General features: G+C 41.3%; 1 protein-coding gene across 1 annotated transcript in view; it reads right to left on the bottom strand.

Moving 5' to 3' along the window:
- The window catches only part of ZBTB20 (zinc finger and BTB domain containing 20), a 230,198-nt gene that overhangs the window by 150,462 nt on the left and 59,233 nt on the right, over positions 1 to 20,503 (bottom strand). The window contains exon 2 of the transcript XR_009114160.1: positions 10,707 to 10,807. The gene's annotated coding sequence lies outside the window, so the exon portion shown is untranslated. The remainder of the gene's footprint in view (positions 1 to 10,706; positions 10,808 to 20,503) is intronic.

The following is a 20,503-nucleotide window of genomic DNA, read 5'->3' as shown; positions in this document are numbered from 1 at the left end:
GTATGCTATTTCTTTTGTTTCTTTTTGTACAGAAGAGAGATTTGATTCTTTCTGTCAGCCACACAGTCTGAAGTCCAGTCACAGTTCAGTCTTTCCAGCCTGTGCAGAAGTCTGACAAGAACACAGGATGGCTGATGACTTGCCATACATTGCAAGCCTGATTTTTCACAGGCAAATTGTTTTCCAGTTTGGCACAGTTGTTTGTCCAACGGTTTCAAGCTCCGTATTTACACAGTGATAAAGAAATTGCCATCCAGTGTTAGTGTCATTTTTCATTCAGACTGTTCCTCTGAAAACAGCCTACAGCCTTTGAGATGTAAAATGTATCGTTTTAATGTAGTCAAGGTCCCTGCCTGCAACATTGCTAAATCTATTCAGCATATTCTTCCTGCTATAATCTGTCCCCAGACCTGAAGAAGCTCAGTGATTTTAAGTGTTTTAAGCTAATGATAATGGTTAGTGCTGAGAACAGATGTACCTGGCTGTGGTGTGATCTATTCTATTAGACTGTTAGGAGCTGTGTATTCATATTGACTTAACATTTTATGTCTATTTTCAAGGTGTGATGGCTGCATGGGGTATAGTCTGGGTTTTTGTCCTCACATATGATATATTGTCTGCCTGTGCTTTTGATACATGGTGACTGCATGGAAGGATGAAGAACACGTGCCTGTTTGTTCTGATGCTTTCCCAAGATTTTGTAAGTCTATTCTTGCTGTCCACTGGCACGATTATGGGAAGCAATAATGTTTACCTGTATTCACACTAGATCCGAGCCCAGGAAACAGTTGCGCAGATTAGATGTGCATGCAGAGAGTTTGATGACTATGCTACGTATTAGAGGAAATTTACTTTCCCTGGTGTGCAGGCATTGTGCATGACTGAATTCCCTATGACTGGTGGTTGCACTGATAACACGCCAGGTAGAAGCTGTTTTACTCTTCTTCTCTATCCACAACACAACAGAGTGTAAAACTCCTCAGTTGTGTCAATAAATGGTGCCTCACTTCCCTTCATCACAATGAAGTGAAATTTCCACTGAGAATGATTTTGCTGATCATGTTGGAGGCTTGGTCTTGCCATTCACAGACATTGCCACCCTCTGGGGACAATGCACTATCCTGGGCTGTGATGTAGAGGAGGTTTTGTATCTTAAGACCTCACCACAGTCTTCCAAAGACTAAGTAAACCCTTCCTACTTACGTGGACCCTGATCTTCTGCTAGTGGGTATTACAGTTCAGCTCTTGCAGAATAAATGCAACCTTAACTGTTCCACATTATCACTGTGCAACAGGAGATCTGTCTACTGCAAATGAATGCAGCCTCCTTGAACAAATCTCATGCCACCTCTTCCCTGTGAGAATCCAGAAAGCAGACACAAATGGAAACCCATGTGGGGCTCTGGCAGAGGCACCATCTCCACACTGACTAAATGAATGGGACTTTTAAAGGAAGATCCAACAAATTTAAAATCTAAAACCATTTAAATAACCCTAATCATGGGCAGGTTGAGAGATATGCAAACACATGACAAGACACAAGATCTCAAGAGACATTTAAACTACTATCCTGATCTGGAAGGATTAGTTGAAGGTGCCAAAGTGCAGCTCTGCACCAGCATATCACCAGTTCAAGTTCAGAACAATACTTTGAGCAGTTCTTGTGCTACAGGGCAGTGCAGTGATGTGCGGTAGTGCTAGAAACAAGAGGTTAAAAGGTTAAACTCATAAGCATAATTTTCTCTGATAGTTTGGCCAATTTGACTAAAACAGAGCCCAAGTAAATGACAGGCATTGTAAGCTTAATTCTATAGCTTCATGTCTCTTAATCAAAGAATGACAGCAGTATCAAAAATTTAATTTTTATTTCAGTACAAGCAACTGTTGCTCATATGTAACTGCTACACATTCTCTCCAATCCCTAAACCATGTTCTGGGCTCTTTGTGTCTTTGAAAATAGGAATGCATTCTTATGAAAATATTATAAGCTAAATACCTAGGACATTGCTTCATAAAGCAGGTAACTTTACTATGAAAAGAAAGAATATAATCTAATTCTGACCTTTGAGGTTCTGCCTGTACATTAATTTCTCATTTTTTCTCTCATTACCCTATTTCCCTCCTAAGCCCATGTACCACAGAAGTCAATTTTCCCTGCATAGCCCCTCAGAACATGTTCTATAAACACCTTCCCTTTTCCCAAACCCCTCTTTCCCCTGACAGGACTTTATACAGATGAATAGGGAAAAAAGGCCTAGCATCTGACATTTATTAAGAACCTCAAAGAGAATACACACAAAGTGCATTAAGATTTTCTCTCTGGTACTCAAAAGGAGGTGGATGATGTTAGCCCACTGCTAGGAGATTGGTCTGTATCTGAAACTGGGATCTCTGTTTCTGTAGCCAGTACAGCCACTTCTCTGTTACATTTTACATTCCAGATAATAAGGTTCATATTTTTGGTTTGGGAGGAAAACATCTTTGCTGGAAGTCATGATTGCAGAATTGGGTATTCCTTAATTAAAAAAAAAAACAAATAAAACAGCTTAAGTGGCAGTAATCTGGGATCCTACACACTGGGACATGACACTGTACCAGCTATCCTCAGCTCATATTTTTAAGGCATGTTCCTCAGCTATGATGTTAAGAAATTGTTATAGCTTAGGTTTTAAGTGCAAAATGCTGTTGATAGAATTTAAACTGAAGTTCATGATGCCAAACACTCTATGAGAGGCTCTAAAAATGAGCCTCTTACCTTACGTCACTCTAGTGATCCTGCTCACCTGCCATTTGTTTCTTATATGCACGCGTTACCTGGGTGTATTAGACACGGGTCTTTGCAAGAGGCAGCCTGGACTCAGCCAACAGCACCTTTTAAACTACAAGAAATAACAGGGACTAGAAGCATCCCCTGGAAGCTGCAAAATTCATGACCATAACCTCTCTGGCAAAGAGAATAGCCCTGCACGACCACCCCAGGCAAGGGGTGGCATGGGGGCGTTTTGGGTAGACCAGCAGCTAAAGGGACATGTGGGGACAGTGGGAGAGGAGCAAGGAGCTGGGGGGTGCTGCTGAATTACCAGAGGCCTCAAGGCAAAATCAAAAGACAAAGAGAGACACCTTTCTACACCTTCCAGCACAGAGCCCCTGCAAGGCAGTGATTTCATCTCCACACACAGGCAAAGGACTGAATTTCTTCTCCTCACAAGGACCACAGCCCACAGAGGAGGAGTGAGGAGCACGAGGTGCATAATAACGAGGGCAACAGAAGAGACATGAAACAGGCAACTGTTTTCTACCCCAAAGTCTAACATGAGAGGGAAAATACTCAGCTTCCTTAAACATAACTAGACATGAGCTCTCTCCAGCAGGCAGTGAGGCCAGAGCTCCTCACACACAGACAGGGCAAGTGGCAAAGCTGGCACTGCAGCTAGCTGAGCCAGGACCTGGTCACAAACAACACATATGTGCTGTGTGGCAGGGAAGGTGATCCATGGCGTGCAAGGTACCTGAACATCTGCCTTTTCCCACTTTGGGAAGCAGTTGTGCCAATTACCACCGGTGGCAACTCGTGGACCAGAACTAAACCAAACCCGATGGATTCCACGACAGGGAAGGGACCAGGGGAAAGATGGTGCCACACCCACCGTGTAGGACAGGGAGGATGGTGCTATTCTGTTAAGCAAAGAGGAATTGCTTATGTAACCGAACAGGAAAAATGTGAAAATGTCAAAAGCCTATTCTGACATGAGGGAGAAAGGAAAGCATTCATTAATTTCTAATAACAGTCTTTACTCTTGTAACAAACTTCATAAACTGACCGGAGTTCACTTGTAATCTGTTTGTCAACCCAACACTCTGAAGAAACTTTTTATAAGGGAGGAGATAATCCCAAATTATTAAAAATAACCCCAGGCTGTGCTTTCAGGTTTTCGTTTGAATCCAGTACCCGCAAGAGAAACCTTTCAACAGAAGGCACCAAGGAATTCTCATGGAATAGCTACAGGATAAGGACACAAATTTTCAGTAAAAGCTGGCCTTTCTTTCCCCTCCTCCCAATCTCCTTATTCCCAAAAGATACCAAGAAAATAGAAGATTGTTGGGATTTCTATAAGAAGATTTGGCAGGTTTTTCATATTTGTTTAGATTGTAAGATACAATTTGAATTTGGGTCTTGCCTCTCTCTCTCTCTGAGAAGAAAAATGAGTTATTTGTTCTCTGAGTAAGTATTTTTTATTAGTGGATCAGACATGGATAAGGTATATTATTACAGCCACGTTTGTTAGGTATGATTTACATTGTTTGCTGCATATCATCTTAGGCTGTCTTTAATTTTGTTATACTTTAGGGGTTTTTTGTTTGGGTTTATGCATTTAGTCACAGTTGGTTGTGTTTTGAACTTTGAAAAAAATTAATACAAAGGAAATTAAAAAAAGAAAAAGAAAATATTTTCAAAATGATGTGGAAATCAAATCTATCCCTGAGTAATTTGATTTGTAGGAAATGGAGAGCAAAGCATTACAAAGCATTACAAACAGAATGCCTTGAAGTGCATCATAATTACTTACATGTGCAAATACATTGTCTAGGTTTAGGAATTCAGCTAATAATAGTCATAATAATTCCATGCCCTTACACCAGGTCTTTCAGGCAAGCTTCTCCAGGTTTGTGTAAGCAATTATTAACTAATGCCTGGGTACCCATAAGGACTCTGCTGCCCTTGTGGATGGAGAAATGGGGGCAAAAGCTCTCCAGGGTCAAGGACAAACTGTGAGCTGCTCCACAAGTGGGAGACAGATGCAGATGATCGACTTCTAACTACAAGTGATCAGAGGTGCAGGAATTTGTAGCTGATCTGACATTACTACAACTTGGTGGCTCTCTAAGAACGAAGGAGTGTAACAAACATACATCTTATACCTTCTGTTCCACAAAGTCTAAAGGTTGAAAATGGACATAAATCAGATGCATGTTCCATCCTTGGTGGAACACTGGTACATACAGAAAACCTACCAATGTTTTGTATCAAAGCACAAAGATTAACAAATTTGCCTTGTTTGGAACTGTTTACTAGTGAAAATAGTTTTCATCTGAGGCTACACAAATGGTTTTCAAACTAGGCATCCTTTGTGGAAATCTGGGTTGAATGTGGAAGAAATCTGGAAAAGGGTAGTCTAAAACGTTCAATTGTTATACAGAGTCCCAAACATCAATTTCATGCTTGTAGACTATTCTCACATTGATCTCTTAAGTTTCAAGCGATCTTAACAAAGATCTGAACGTGCCATATTACCCAAAAGCTTTCCCACAATTCCAGGCTGTAAAGAAAGGCTGGATTTTACACTCTTCTGCTGTTTAATACCATGCCACTTCCTACGTGCACTCCTACATTGCTCTCTCTCACAACTCATGAGAGGAACCCACAGTTTCTGCAGCCCAGGCCCTTAACACTCCTTATTTTACAAGAATATAGGTTTTCATGCTTTTCTAGATAACCAAAATCCTAAAATGCCACATATTTCTGCTGTTTCATTTAGTCATGCAATAATTTTAATACTTTGAACTAGTACCTGCTGAAATAGCAATGTTACTGACTCACACAGACACTCAACTGCCTGTTTGAGGGGTTTGACATTCACACATCCCATTTTCTCTTATCATGCATTTCTGTGCTCCCTGTAGCTGCAACAAGAAAGTGTGTCTCCGTACATTTTTATTACCTGTTATGCTTTGCACTAATAAAAACACTGGATATTATTTATTTGTCTGGCAGACTGACAAAGCCAGGCATCAAAGCATCATTCCAGTGTCACATACTTCAACGCTCTAATCTTTCAGAACTTGTAAAGCAATCTCTTACGGCGCTTTGTGGGCTGTGAGATCACCCTGACAAACTGTGATAATGTTGGCAATCTCCAAATGGGTGTTCATTTGCAATCTTACTACAGAGGAATTGCTATGTTTCCAAATTTGAGGGCTTGACATAATCTGTCTTCACAAAGCTATCAGGGTCTGTCATAAGGCTGTCTGTGACCCTGGGATTTTATGGGGTCAATATCCATCCCCAGTGAAACCTCATTGCAAGCAGTGGAATTACCTAGAGTATGACTTTCTCTATCTATTTGCTTTCTTTCCCTTTATTCAAAATACCCCTTCTTTGTATTATATTCTTTGAAGTGCAAACGGCACCTACTCATAACATCAGAGCCAGGCAGGAGAGACTGCTGCTCCAAATCATGGCCAGTTTCTTACAGTTCATGCCAAACCCTCTGCTCCCCTCATCACACTGAGCGACTGAGAAACAATGCAAATGTCAGGTCAAGCTACAGAGCTATTGCCATCATCTCTTCCCTTCCGTATGCTCCCAGCACTGGCAGTCTCTGGGCTGCAGTCCACAGGATATCCACAATTATGGCCCAGATTGAGGGAGGGGTAGAAAAACGATGGTACTCTGCCAATTATGTCAGAACCCAAACTTGATCCATTTTAAAACTGAAGCTGGGGACTGTGGGATAGCATCGTGTTTGCTATAATTTGTGTAAGGAAAAGAAAATAATTTAGCATCTAAAAAAAAAGGAAAAAGTCAGAGCTAGAGCAGACCTAATAAATGTTTTCTATTTGCCTCTGAACCTTATCTTTAAGTAAAGGCAATGCTATCTGGACATAGAAAGAAGATTTTTAAAATGCCGTAAGACTGTTGAACACCTCCAGAAAAAACAAGACAGGGAGTGTCAGGCTTCACCATATTCATGAGGGCCACACAACTGCTAGTGAAGTAATTCTGTTTTGAAATGACTTAGGATTCCTTTAGAAAAGCTGGGAACACAGGATGGAAATAGAAAACTAAAAAAAGTCCATCCAGTGTTTCAAAATACACTCCCTGCACAACACCCTTTCCCTGCTATCATCTCCTGAGGCAAATTTCCCAGGCAGTTCCTCACACTTTCCGAAAGATGTTCCCCAAATCCTGCTGAGGGAGGGGGTGAGCAGCTGGAACCTGGCCATGGCGGGGTCAGAAAGCCCATGCCAGGCAGAGGCACTAGAGCACAAGCTGAGATTCACACACTGGCTTAAATACTCTGCTCTATTTATGTTGGGATGCTTTGCTATGTTTACTATGGTTTTATGAACAAAGTTCTCTTCCTTGGATTATTCCATCTAATCGAAACAAAAGTAGCTAAAGATGCACCATCCTTTGTTTTGTCCCCATTTAAGCTATTTTCTGCATTTCATTCTCTGTGAAAAGGAAAGTCAGTGTCACTATCCAACCTCAGGAATAAGGACTTAGCTGCAATGCTACTGGGAAACTTTGGAATCCAAATAAATTCCAAACTTCTATTCTGGCCTGAATTTACAGCAAATTTGCTCCTGCTCTCAAAATGCCTACTGCTTTTACCAGAAGCAGCAATTATCCCTCGTGTTTCCTTAATCTTTCAGAAAAGAATGCACAGCCCTGGAAGGCCAAAGTGAATGTTTTAATATGTGTACTACCTTGCTGAAGTCAGTAGGTTGCATGGATATGAAAAAGAGGCTGTAAAGTACAAGGATCCACGGGCTTCAAAAGGTTAAGCAGCTTCACCAATACAAACACTACAGTTGGGACAGTCCTGAACAGAGCAATGCAACTGGTATGTGCTTTTCCTTCCTAAAAATTCTTTCTTGAGGGTGAATGTTTTCATTTTACAGTAAATGGAAAACTGTTGACTTGCACACTAGTTTTTATTTTAGTCTTTTCTACAAAAAGCTATTTTAAGGACAAAACAGCCAAAGCAAAGAGCCCTACCTCTCTGCTAGTGCCACTTCAGAAGGTTTTTGCTAGCCACAGCTGAGTTACAGCAATGTTTCCCCTTTTTAAATTCCATGTTTTTTCTATTTTCAACACTGACAACAAAATTTTCCGAAAAATAAAGAAAACAGACTGTCACTGGTAGATCAGTATTTCTAGATGGAAAGAACACAGAAACATTTTAAATTTACCCTAAACAAGGGGGCTTATACCATGACAACAACTTCTAATGTAATTAATTTGTCTTATAAATTACATTCCTGGGCATATCCCTAAAAATTAATTAGGCTAGAGAGGGAAGGAAACCAAACTGAAAACTCCTTAAAACTCCAAGAAACAATAAGTTTTAAACACAGCCGTGTCAAAAATTCATTATAAAGTTCTTCTCTGCACTTCCCCTATTCTTTCCAGGAGACCAAGTTCCTCAGATTGAGAATCATTCCGGCACACCAAGGTCAAGGAAACCATATACATTCAAATACAGAACATTTCTGAAATTGAAGATTTTGCAATCAGCTCTGCCTTTCCAAAATGCAGATTCCCTGAAAGAATTCTGAAATATAATTTACTAAAGACATTCATTGTGCTAGTGTGGCTTTAAACACAAAGCTACAGTCAGAAGATGTGGACATGGTATATTCATCACACAACAGAGAAAAGCAAAGGGGATGAAGGCAGAAGAAAACCATAAGAATTTTAGACAAATTTTAATATTGGCCAAACCCATCCTCAAATCAAAACTTGAAAGTTTTCTCTGTTCATTAGTTTCTCTACAACTTAGGCAAAAAAGAATTTGGCCATGTACTTTTTCTGTAGCACCCTGTCTTCATTTTGTGCAAGAAACAGCACCTAGATTTTTTCATTCTTCTCAACACAGTTCATGGGATTGGAAGTGCTGGTACACATATACAAAATCCACAACATTTTCTGATTCCATTTGTAACATAAATCAAGGTTTGTACTTCCTGATGCCTGTGCCACCTTCCAGGACTAAGGGAAGAATCAAAAGACAAAATGGAGGGAAGTAACTGAGTTGATAGTGCTTTATCATTGAAACTTTAACAGACTGCACTAATGTATAACTCCACAGTACAGACTTCACCTGGATCATGTGAGGGCATGAGATGCCATTTCTGCCAGCCCTTCTATGTTTAAACACTAGCAGCAAGGAACAAAAGCTATCAGATAAGGCACAGAGCTTGCTGCTAGAAGTCAACACATCAAAATATATTTTTAAAACTGCATCAGAGAATTTATAATGGATCCGTGCTTTGCATTTTGAGGTGACAGAGTTCTCGATCTGGTAGAAAGTTCCCAAAGCTCAATTTACTACATTGTCAAAATATAGCCTGAGGGGACAATCTGACTTACAGCATCTTTATGACTGGTGATGAAAGAACCTCGCTTGGCTTTTAGATCCCAAGTTTGGCTCAAGACAGTGCAGTAGAGAACAGAACATCTTCTATTTTATGCTGGGTGTTCACAGTGTTCCTCTTCAGCACAGAATTAGGTTTTACTCTATAGAATTCTCACGCAGCTCGCTGATGGGTTAGAATTCACACCTTCAGATTTTGGGGATATACTTCACACCCTGCATTGTTACTGCTACTAAAGATACAGATTACACTGCTCTCATGTCATTGTAGCATCTGTAACAGAAATCTTTAGAAAATTCAGGGAAAAACTGTATCTTTTACAAGGCCACTGCATGTCTTATTCAGCCTTGGAGAGACTTCAGAGCACAGTAACCGCATTAATTGGACATTATATGGACAGCCAAGTAAAGCTCAGTTACTGTGCAGATTTTACTGCTCTTTGTCATGTTGCTTCAAAACACATTTCATGTTTTAACCAGTCATATATACATATGAAAGCATTCCGCAACACTGGACAATGCTACAGATCCACAGGAAATAATTGTTTCACAAACATGAGGCAATCTGCACAAATATAAATAGCATGGCGCAAATCTGTTCTAAATTATGGTTGTGCAAACCCATGAAAGTCAACTAGTACCACTAACAGAATAGGACATATAAGAGCATGTAAAAGTATAAAATATGGCTCTACTGTTCAGCTATTCATGGTCCAAATCCTGCCAGCCTGCCAGCACTTATATTCTACTAGTTTACCAGCATGGTTTTACAGGAAATAAGAAAAATTATGGGATTTCTTGTTCTCTCATGCACTGGAGGACACAAGTCCAAGAACATATGGGCTTAAATGTGTCAGCATCCTACATCACTCTTGTTTGAAGAATGTTATTAATTTTTGTGGGTGGAGTCCAAAATTGTAATGCCATAATAAAACACAGTGGCTGTTTCTGTAATGCGTATGTCACAGGGAGCATATGTGTAGCAGTTCAAGGACAGCATTTTAACTCGATTTCAAGTGGTTTTCTGAATTGTAATACCCTCAAAAGATGAAGCACTGATGCTGCCGGCAGGGTATTTCACAACTTTTGTCTTCACAGTTTCATCCAGTCACCTCAATTGTGACCTCCAGGATATCATGCTATTGCAGATCTGGACTCCACACAAAGCTGTTTCAACAAATCTCATTTTTCTCTCTAATACACAGCATGTGACTTCAGGATTGGTATTTTCAATTCTGAACTGAGTTGTACGAGCGATGCATGCTACTCCAGGCAAAAAGCAAGACTAATAGCAGAAGATTCTTTGCCACGCTAGCTCTAACTGAATTTCAATCCCAATCTTCTCCAATGAATTAGCCTCTTTACCAAACTCGCAGGTACAGACAGATACTGTGGGAATCAGCCATGTAACTGTTCCAACTGGATACAGTGAGGAAAGTATTGCCAAAGGCTTTTCGGCTGCAACTCAACAGGTGGTTTGGCACCGAGATTTCTACCTGTTTGTGGTTTTCATCTCTGGTTTCAAGACAGAAAATGAGATTATACCTTTCAATGCTGCATCTCAAGCAGGTTGTACGCAGAGCAAGGTTTCATTCCAACACAATCTCTCTCTCTCTCGCAAAGTTGAGGAAAACTGCCAACCACTGCTGCTCTTGACATCAACATGCGATGCAGATGTCAGGAAAGGGAAAAGAGAAAGGAGAGAAGAAAAAAGGAAAATAAAACTGTAAGTTTTATGTAAACAAGAAACTGTACTTAATGACTACTTCTAAGGAAAACAAAATAAAAACTACTGGCTTTAGTATAAGGAAACAAATAAACAAAACCTTGGAACAGCTTCATCTAAGAGGTTGTGGGGTTTTTTAACCAGCATTTTTTGGTTTGTTTGTTTGGGGTTTTTTTAGTTTATTAGAATTTTTGTTTACATTTAGTTCCAGGAGATAAAATACCTTTACGTGATACACTTAGAAAAAGAAACAAATCTATCATAGCATCAAAACTAATTACTTCATTACTGAGAGAAGAGTCTAAGCACCTTTAACAAACACCCTGAAAAGCAGCAGAAGCACTCATAACATATGTTCTTGCCTGCAAATAGCCCAGAGTGCAAGAGGTGGGTTTCATTTTCAGTTTTTAAAGCCTTCTGCATAGGCCTAACTCTGCCTTTGTTGAAGGTAGTGTTAACACACATTGAATGCAGAAAGAACCAAATGTGGGTAACTGCATATTTCAAAAAATCACACCCAATATGTTCAACTGATGCCATCGTTTCCTGAGGACAAGAGTAGGCTATGGAATACTACAAATAATAGAGAGCAGGAGTCTAAAGCAAGCTTCCCAGAACCAAGAAAGCATATTTCAATACTTTTTCACAGATAATTGGGAATGTGCATCTTCAAAATAATAGTCAAGAGCAGGTAAAGACTGTCAGGAGATGCTTACTGTGACAGAAGTCTCAGCATTTTCATAAAAGAAGAGCTCTTCAAAGCAAGTCCCAACAACCATTAAGAGAACAGTCAGTGAATCTATGCTTTTCGTATTAAAGCAAGAAAAGAAAGAAAATGAAAGTGCTTCTCCACAGACAAAGATGTAATGAGAACGATTTCAATACATCAGCATTTGAGCCATCAAATGGGCCCACATTGACCGACGCAGAGAAAAGCAGAATGACCAGCAAAAACCTTGCTTTGCCCTGATAAAACCATTTCAGGAAGTTGTAAGTACTTCCATTTGTCTATGGAACATGAGACCCTCATAATTAAACTGTATTAAAACATCTATACTAAGAAAGACTGAGCTGAAGAGAATATGGAACTATCTTATCATGATGATTTAATCACTTGAGGGAAAAGGACCTCAAAATGTTCTATTCTTAAGCTGGAAGAATCAGTGAAGTGTGTCGTTTTTCCTCATGAGAAGGGCTTTCCACAAAAATACACCCCTCAGATAACCAAAACAGAATTTTGTCTTCAACTACCTGGAAAAAGGAGGGACAAAAAAAGAGTAATGAGTCTTTCAGAACCAGCAGTTAGCAAATATTTATTTGACTTTTCTTGGGTAAAACAGTTATTCCCCAAGAAAATTTTCATTTCAAGAAAAAGCATTTCCACTGAAAGACCAGTCTGATGGAAAAACCCTGGGCCACGGCTATGAAGGATAAGACCACTGGCTTCAGCCAGGGGGAGGTGAATGCCAAGGCCAGTGGACTGCGTCTGCCACAGTCCTCTTGCAGAATCATGGGCACAACGCCTCCATTTGCTGTGATGTTTGCTCTGCTCCCGTTTTTTGCCTACGTGGAGCTTCTCCTTTTCAGGGCAGGAACCGTCTCTCACGGCATGTTGTGCACAGCCTACTGCAACACGTGTGCTTGATGACTTTTAGCACTACAGCACCAACAGTGCCTTTTCCTCCTACAGCAGCTACTCCCCAATATCAGGATGAGGAGAAAAAAAGTGACCTATGTCTGCAACACACTGCTAATCAAACACTATTGTATAGCGTGGGGATGTGGGGGGATGCCTTTTCACCACAGAACTACTCAGGGTTTATACACACAAAATCAGTAAACTATATAGTTCTTTCTTGTGATCTGTGTTCCAAGCTGCCAGAAATAAGGCAGGAAAGAGGGGTGGGGAAGGGGGAGTAGGGGGGAAGCATCTCCTGTGCTCATAATGAAAGAAGAGAGATGACTGGACTGAGAGCTGATGAGGTTACAAGGCAACAGCAGTGCCATGAGTTGTTTGGGCTTAAAGCCAGATGTCTTGTATTTCCTTTGATTGTTTCTAAATAATTAATGGTATTAATTTCATCATGTGACCCACCCACCCCCCTTTTAGTATTTGGCTCTGTGTACTAACACTAAATATAAAGGAGGAAAATGGTACTGTCTATAGCATTCTGCTGATGCTGTGTGTTTGGACTGCAGCAACAGCTGATACTCATATCCCTAGGATTCTATATTCCACAGCACTCACACAGTGTTTGCACGAAGGAGATGGAGTAGTATCCTTCATTCTCCATCCATAAACCAACTCAACTATGGCATATGGACACTGCATGTTTGAAGTAGTAAAAGAGAGGGTACATCGCTCCCTCTCCGCCCACACTAAGATGAACCTGCCACTACTATTTCACGTAACGCTTTCTGGCAAGCTCCCAGTTTTCAGTCATGCTGGTTTGCTTGAAAGAAACACTCAGAGGAGACTCTGCTTGTCTTGCTGTTCGAACAAACAAAATAATCACGCATCTTGAGTTAATGGCCCAAAGCTTAATGAAGATCATAGAAAAGAGGCTGCCTGTGATGGGAGCATTCCCTTCTGACTTAGCCACATAAGCCACTGCTGTTGGCAAAAGGAAATGGATTATGAGGAAAATAAGTAGCCCTGAGCTCTGGTCTAGACAAACCTTTGCTTGGTACTGTAGCAGTAAGCGCACAATGAGAACAGTAACAATCAGAAATAAAAACTTCACTTCTCCACAATTTTGTACCCCAGGCCACTGGCAGCAACATCAGGAGGACCTGTGTTTCTTTTTCATGGGAATGTTTGGGTTGAGTGCTAGGACCACTGGAATCTAACAGTGGAGTTCCTGAACAAAGAAAGACTAGTAGAGGCAGACCCCTATATGCATGATTCCAAGTTATGTACTAAGGAAAAATGCCTGCCCACCCTCCTGTATATTGCAGCCTACTTTCAGCTCCCCATGTCAAGTCTCCACCCATCTTATCTACCTTTTTTCCTACCACATTCTCACTTATCTTGAATCCCATGGTACCTACCATAGAATTATAATCATAGAATTGTCTGAGTTGGAAGGGACCCTTAAAGGTCATCTAGTCCAACCCTCCTAAAATGAGCAGGGACCCCTCTCTTCAACCAGATCAGCTTGCTCAGAACTCTGTCCAATCTGACCTTGAATACTTCCAGGGATGGGGCACCCATCACCTCTCTCAACAACCTGTTTCAGTGCTTTATTCACCCTCAGATATTCACCATCAGCCATATATTAAATGGGGCAGCTGGGAGGTAATGGAGAAAGAAATCTGACAGCTTGGAGCAGACCCTTGTTTTGTCCAGTAATGTCCCAGACTTCTGTAATGTCCAGTAATGTCCCAGAAGGTAAGGACTAAGTAATATGAGGCCCTCACAGACGTCAAAATAAGTTTCCAGAAGTCCGCATAAAGCCAACCTCATCAAAGCATACTTGTGGGGAGTCAGAGAGGGCTTGGTCAAGTCTCATTTCTTAGATTTTATCCATGGCTCCCTAGTTGGGTGTCATTCTGCAGCTGAACCATCAGACCAAGACTGGTGCAGTGACAACTCTTCAGTCAAGGGAAAGTGAAACTTGAAGAATTCTCCACTAGAAAGCCTGATCCTAATCTTGAAGGACTTGACCTTGAGATTAGGCCAGCTGGTTAGAGTATAGTGCTAGTAATACCTAGATTGTGAGTTTAATCCCTGTGTGGGCCATTCACTTAAGAGTTGGACTCGATGATCCTTTTGGGCCCCTCCCAACTCAGAAAATTCTGTAACTTCTGTAAATTTTGACTTGGCAGTCAAGGCCTAGCAATCCAAAGGCATATTCCTTCCCCACACACCCACTACAGGTTCATAGGAAGAAGTCTGTCTCATTACATGAAGATCATATGAGAAGTACACCTGAGCCCTTCAGCTGGGACTGGAGCAGCACCAAAACCAGCACTGGCCCTGCACACTGCAGAGAAATCACCTGGAGGGAGCATCACCACTGCCAAATCACAGCATGAGGCACTGCAGACAGGGTGGCAGAGTGCCCTGGGTGCCAGAGCTCAGGCTGTACTGCAAGAAAAAGCAGCATGAATACCACACTGGCTGTGCTGGGAACAAAACATCTCCCCCTCTACTATTAGAGCTTCTCTAACTTGGTTATAAGGCTGAATAAATGTATGGGTTTATTGCTCATGGACACATGCAAAAGGAGAAAACACGAAACCAGCTCAGTTAAAAGATGAGGAAGAGTAACATACAGCCAAACTTCAAGTGACTCCTTCAGCTCCTACCAGCTAGCTACAGTAGAGTGGCCAAACTTGCACAAGCAAAAACTACATCAGGAATACCTGATGCCAGAGTCCTCTTCCTTGGAAGCCATTCACAGAAAATGGGCTCTGTAGCTTTGAACTGGAACAGAGGAAACTGCTTCTAGACAGGAATGATCACAGAAATGACTACACAGCTTGCAAGGTAGAAACACTCCAAATAGAGAAAGATACAACTGAACAGTCACAGCACTTTATGAGCAGCCCCTGTACCTAACTGCGTGGTTTTCAGGATTTTGGGAGGTCACAGTAGAGTGTGAAAACAGCATTTTTCCTATGGCGTCAAGGATCTCTGAAAGTGTCTACATGTCAGCCTTGGCTGAGAACGTATCCTTTGTTCCTTCTGCATTATTTCCCTTTAATGATAGCTTTGCAGTGAATCTCATTTGTGAGTTGCTCAAATAAATGCAAGTTTTATCTTGTAAGCAATACCCTCCAAAATATAACTACCACTGCAAGTAAAAATCTGAAGAGCTAAAAGGCACTGGGTCTTCCCTAGTGCCCCCATCTCCCCAGTGCACTTGACTGCTTGCTATTATTATATATGGAGTACCAGGCAGGGTACTTGCTATTATAAATATGTACTGTATTGAAATATATAGCCCAAGTCCCCAGGGCCCAACATTCTAATTAGAACTACAGTTGTGCAAATAGCTGATTTATTTGGCTAGCTGACCAAACTGAGAACATGGAAAGGAGAAAAAAAAAAACAACCCAAACAAAAATCACCTATGTGTTTAAAGAAATGGGTTAGTTTTTTTGTTTGTGTTCAAGATATTTCAATTAAAATTGACTAAGTCTCAAAACAAAACCAGAAACCTTGTTCAGAAATATCAAAACAAAACCAGAAACCTTGTTTAGAAATATCAAAACAAAATCTTCTGGCTTTCCAAAACTTTTATTTTCTTCTTAGTTTATTTTTTTTTCCTTGCATAATTTTGCTTAATCCATATCTGAGGTGAGCATCTTTCAGCAAATTAAAAATTTAATTCAACAGTTTTACCCAGATTTAAATCTAAGGGCTGAATTGTGAGTCAACCAGCTCTTGACTTAATGAAAGAATAGGGAAACAGGGGATGTGCATTCTCTTCTTGATTCAGCCCCCATCTTTGCACCCAAGGTGAGTTATTATTTGATTTCTTTATGGTGGTCTCTGCCCACAGTTTGTCTCTGCAGTCTCTGAGTTTGTTGGGGTTACATGCACCTCCTACAGCAGGTCTGTGCAGCGCCTGAAACAATGATGAGACTGCTCATCTCAGCTGGGGCCTACATGATTTACTAAAATATAAATAACTCCTCAACTGCAGTCAAATCTCTTTTTAATGCCAATAGTTGCACTCGCATATATTTAGCAACCCATCATGGGAACATCAGTTTCTTTTTTAATTAATTACTTATTAATAGATGTAAAATATGAACGGACAGCAAGCCTGGATTTTTCCTGCTTCATCAATTTCAGGACTCAAAGAAAGCATCTCGTTTACAGCTACCAGGAACCAACAGGGACATGTAATGAATGAAGCCTGAAACCCAAGATCCCCTCAGCACTTTTGTACCCCCATTGTTTGGGGACAAATCCTCTCTTCCCTCCAGGGAAGGAAGACTAGTTGGATTGAAAGAACTTGAAAAAGTGGAAAGCCTCACAGGCAACCTTCAAATTCCCTGTGCAGGGCTTTAGGCACACAATTGTCACCAGCAGGAATGGGAAATGAAAGTTCAGTATCTGCAGAGAGGTGGAAACAGCCGTGGGACTGCAGGGAAGAGGTGTGCCTGCCTGTCTTTTGAGGACCCCATGCATCTCACAAGGCTAGACTGCCTAGCTGAAAGACAACTGGAGCTTGTTGGAAAATAAATACCATAGAAACAGAAAGGACTGCGATACTATGAACTCTTCAACACAGAGCACTCGGGGCTGGGGGTGGGGAGGCTTCTCAGAGCATACATGGCTGTCACTGACAATAAAGTCAGTCACGTTTTTGAAACACTGGGGACAGAATTCAAATGTGCCCCATTATGCCTTGAGATGTACTCCCTGGGTACACAAGGTATGTGGGTTACGCTGAGCTCGCGTGCTCCTCTGCTGAGGGTGTGAAAGGCAGCGCAAAGCGCGCTCTGAGAAGGAAGGAACTGTGGAGCACATGGGACGAGAATTCCTGCCCTCGGGGCCTGATCACCGGTGCCCCCAGAGTCCTGGACTCCCATGGCAGCTTTAACCTCATGCCAGTTTTCTCCATGCCTGGGGCTGCTGCTCAGCTCCAGAAGACTCCAGTGCCATTTCCCAGCCCCGAGGCTGCAGCTCAGCCACAGCTCCTGCGAGGGGCTGGGAGAGAACAGCCTGAGCTGGACGGTGCCAAGGCAGGCCTGCTCTGCCCAAGGGCAGCACCTGCAGGCCACCACTCCCCTCAGCATACATGTGTCCCCCCCACCATACTACAGGAGAAATGATTGTCATTAAAAATAAATCCTCCTCCCTGTCGATTGACTGCACTTATTGGCCATTGCTGCCATCTAGCCAGATGCATCTCCAGCATGCTCAGAAACCTTCAGCCTGTTTATTTTCTCACTGCTGCTCGGCCTGAAGCAGGGATAAATGCATCCCTTGTTACTCACTGCCTCTGCAGAAACATTTGTAAACTTTCACAGGGTTTTCCTTTTTTTTCAACAGGTGACAAAATACTCTATAACTGCAGGTGCTCTGGGACACAAACAGGAAAATGGAGATCAGACGCAGCTGTAGTCAGAGTAAGGGAAAAATCAAGATAAAGGCAGCAGATGAGACAGTGCTAAAACAAGCAAAGACATTATTGAGAAATGGTAGTTAGCTATTTTTGCTGCCAACTTACTCTTGTAAGGTAGGTACGACATGATAATTTTGTCTATTTTGTTATCATGCCAAATTTTTGCAGGTGCTACCAGGGAAAGTTGGTTGAAAAAAAGGTTTTTGAACATTATTGGAAAAGGATGAAGAAGTTGTCGACTCAAGATCGCATTGGAGGATGTGCTGGAGGTCACAGCTAAGGAGCACTGGCTGGTGTTACAGGACTTGCAAAGTAGGAAAGATAAGGAAGTGGTTTCAGAGATCTTCTGATTCAGATATATTTGTCTAAGAATTTGGTCCCAAAATTCTGTCAGGAAAATAATGAGGGGCTTACTTTGCCTCTATCCCTTAATCTCCTTTTAGTATATATGGCATAAAAGAGCACGAAAAAAATAGTATTCTGAGGAGACCTAGAAATGGAAAGATTCAGACAGAGTTTCATGGCCTGATTTCTGTCCAGAAGTCAACTCTAAAAAGCCAATGCAAACTTCCAGACACCGTGGCCTTTCACTTCTCTAGACAACCTGGTTTCAAGAGCCATATCCAGTAACATAATAAGCAAGACATAATAAGCACAACGGGTAAAGAGAAAATAAACATGGCTGTATCATAAAATACAGTGATTGCTCTCTAGCCATAATGCTCCAACCAAACAAAAGGGGGAAGGAGGATATCAATAAACATCTGTGAATTCAAATTTATTTTACAGTACTTCCCATTCCACCAGAGAAACAAATAAAATGTTGCATTTTGCTTCCCTGGTTTTCTTAACTCTGAGAAGAGAGGTTTCATGGATAATCCAGAGTAATATTCAGCTGTGAATCCAATTTATGCAGTGGGATAGGATTAAAAAAGGAACAGAAGGTCTGGATTCTGAACCTGCTGTAACAGTTTTGATTTGAATAGAACCCAAGTCTTGAAATGGCTTGTTTTCCACTTCTGGTTTGGAGCTGGTTGAAATACTGCCACAGTAGCACTTCCTGTAATATTTTAGTCCAAGATCCTCATTATTTGGAACTGAACTCTAAAGATTTTGGCACCATGAAATCCAAACAAAACTCTGTTCCTGACTCAACTGGCCCAGAAGTCAACCCAAGCTTAATCTGGTTCTGGGTCCAAATCCAGCTTCAGCCCATTTCCATTGTTACATAGATAATGCCATAATACCACCTCTAGCCTCAGGATTTATGATGCCCCTTCACAGGATGCATATTTGTGTGTAAATACATAAATCACATCAGATAAACAAAGCAGACATGCCAGAAAACAGGAGGGGAGGGAAGAGGAGAGATACCTACCAAGCAGTTTGTCTCTAAAGTGTTGCCAGTAGTGAAAGGACTCGTCGTGCTAATATCCCCTCACTCAGACTCTCCCGGGCGTGCTAGGAGCGTGACGGCAGGCAGGCAGTGCATTTAAGTGCTGTTACTGAGGCCCCCAAATATTGACAGAGTGCCAGACTCTGAGAAACTATTGATGTATGCAGCCGGCCGCTGCTCCAGACACCTCTCAGACAGAGTCTTTAAATGTCACAGATTAATGAATTTTCATGAAAGGGAAAATGAGAGAAAGAATTAAAAAAAAAAAATATCCCATAGCACCAACATGAAAGCATCTTTTATCCCTACACAAAATTCTGCCCTCAAGCCTCAAGATTCCTAATAGATTATAACAGATTGTAAGTCTGCATGAGATATGGGATGGAGGAGGTTAGACCCTCTGGATCATGCAGAGCATCCTCAAACAAAGCCAATATGCTTTGTTTGTAAGTGAGATGTTCACTTACAAAAAATAGTGAGAGTCAAGGACCGCTCAGACCTCTGTTTCATTTTAACCCAAACCACAAGTTACAAAGCTGAAGGGAGAGAGTTGGTTAAATATTTTTGATCTGAGGTACACATGGTGCCAAACTGCGAAATTGAGCTGTTGGCTTTGAACAACCCTAACTTTAGAGACATTGAGATAGAGAGATGTACTTGGATCCTCTCTTAGTATTTGATCTTGTGCTTGATCTTAGTCAAGAAATTGCCAAAGTTATGATAGAACATTTTTATGCCATCAGATAAACCAAGTATGCTGATTATTTCTCTTTTTTCATTTATATCAGGAACTCAAATATGTATGCAAGAACTTCAAATATCATTAAAATGTAATAATGCAAAATGCAGTTGGAGTGTAAATGACAAATCTATGCATAACACATCACTTAAAGAGGAAGGAAGTGAAGGGATGATGCAGATGATGTATGCAGAGGTAAAAATGGGTCATTTATACCCAACCGTGTTAAAAATACAGCTTCTGTGACTCCTTCTGCACAGAGCCACATGTAGGTGGGGCTCCCAGAGCCATTTTCTCCCTCTTTCCCACAGTTAAGGATTCCTGCAAGGCTTTACTGCCCCCACTGCCCTGGGCTGTCCCGTAGGATTTGTCTTCAATGCAATGACAGCAAGTGGG

The sequence above is a fragment of the Melospiza georgiana genome, chromosome 2 (genome assembly GCF_028018845.1).
Source record: "Melospiza georgiana isolate bMelGeo1 chromosome 2, bMelGeo1.pri, whole genome shotgun sequence".
Classification (NCBI taxonomy): domain Eukaryota; kingdom Metazoa; phylum Chordata; class Aves; order Passeriformes; family Passerellidae; genus Melospiza; species Melospiza georgiana.
Note: the sequence above shows the minus strand (reverse complement) of the source record. Positions and strands in the feature narration are given on the sequence as shown.